This window comes from Tupaia chinensis, unplaced genomic scaffold (assembly GCF_000334495.1).
Source record: "Tupaia chinensis unplaced genomic scaffold, TupChi_1.0 Scaffold000247_1, whole genome shotgun sequence".
NCBI lineage: Eukaryota > Metazoa > Chordata > Mammalia > Scandentia > Tupaiidae > Tupaia > Tupaia belangeri.
Window position 1 is genome coordinate 1,084,218 of NW_006159725.1, and position 1,184 is coordinate 1,085,401.

Sequence of the window (1,184 nt, forward strand, 5' to 3'; positions counted from 1 at the left end):
GGAGACTTCAAGGACAGACAGACACGGGGACGTGGCTTCTGCGAGTGCAGGTGGGGGGAGGGGGCGCCTTCCCGGGCTCCTGGGGCGCTGGGCCTGCCCCCTCCGGGCGCAGCTAGGAGGAGGTGCGCTTTACCCAGCAGCGCCGAGCGATCGGACGTGCCAGAGTTGGCAGGTGCAGAGAACCAGGGCCTTGGGTTGAGACGGGGGCCGCAGGAGGGTGCCCTGCCTGGGCTCTAGCGGGCAGTGAGGACCTACGTGGAGCCTCCCTGTTGAGGACAGGGCGCCCTGAACTCCAGGTGTTCTAGGAAGGCAGTCTGGGTGTTGGTGAACGCGGAGGCTGGCTCTTGGGACACGGTCATTCCAAAAGTTGCAGTCGAGGAAAGTTGGTTGGAGGAGTTGAACTGTTTCTAGCCGGGGGAGGAAGGAGGAGCGCTACTTGCGGGGTTGCTAGGTTACCGAGAGCTTTGTAGGCACCGCCCCGGGCGTTTGGGGAGGCTCAGTGTGGTGAGGCCCTCGCCCAGGCTTGGCTGGCACTGGGCCCGTTTGCACTGCTGCCATGGAGGGCAAGTGGGCTTCCGCGCGGCCTGTGGGCAGAGACTGTGGGGAGATACAGAGGACTACGGAAAAGGGTACCGTCGGACTGAGCCCCGGCCCTAGGTCTCTGGCAGTACCTTTCAAACTGTAGACAGATGTGTGCCCCACAGTTAAAGTACGCCTGTCTTTGAGGGTTAATGCGTTCCTACATACGGTTGAGACGTTTCCCAAAGCAGTATTGACCCTTCTTCCACGTGCTGCGCCCTGATCATTTCTGTTCTATTTCAGTCTTTGAAAAGTGCTGCCTGAAATCCACTGACTTGATGGGTCACAACTTGCTGTTTGGAAAACACTGCTTCCCAAATATGTTTTGGCTTTGGTCAGGGTCCCCTGTTGTAAGCTTCTGGAGAGTTAGAACGATTCTAAAAAATACAAATTTAGGGAGGAAAGTTAAAGGCAGGGAAGGACAGCTAGGTGCCAGTGACTGCTTCAGTTGTTCAGCCAATTATAGCATAGCATATTTGACCTGTGCTTTCTGAAATAGTGTAGTCTTTGATACCTTTGCATTGTCTGATCACTTGATTGACAACATTTTGTGTGTATATGTTTGTTTTAATTTTCTTTTTGTTTTCTTTTTTTTTTTTGGAGAG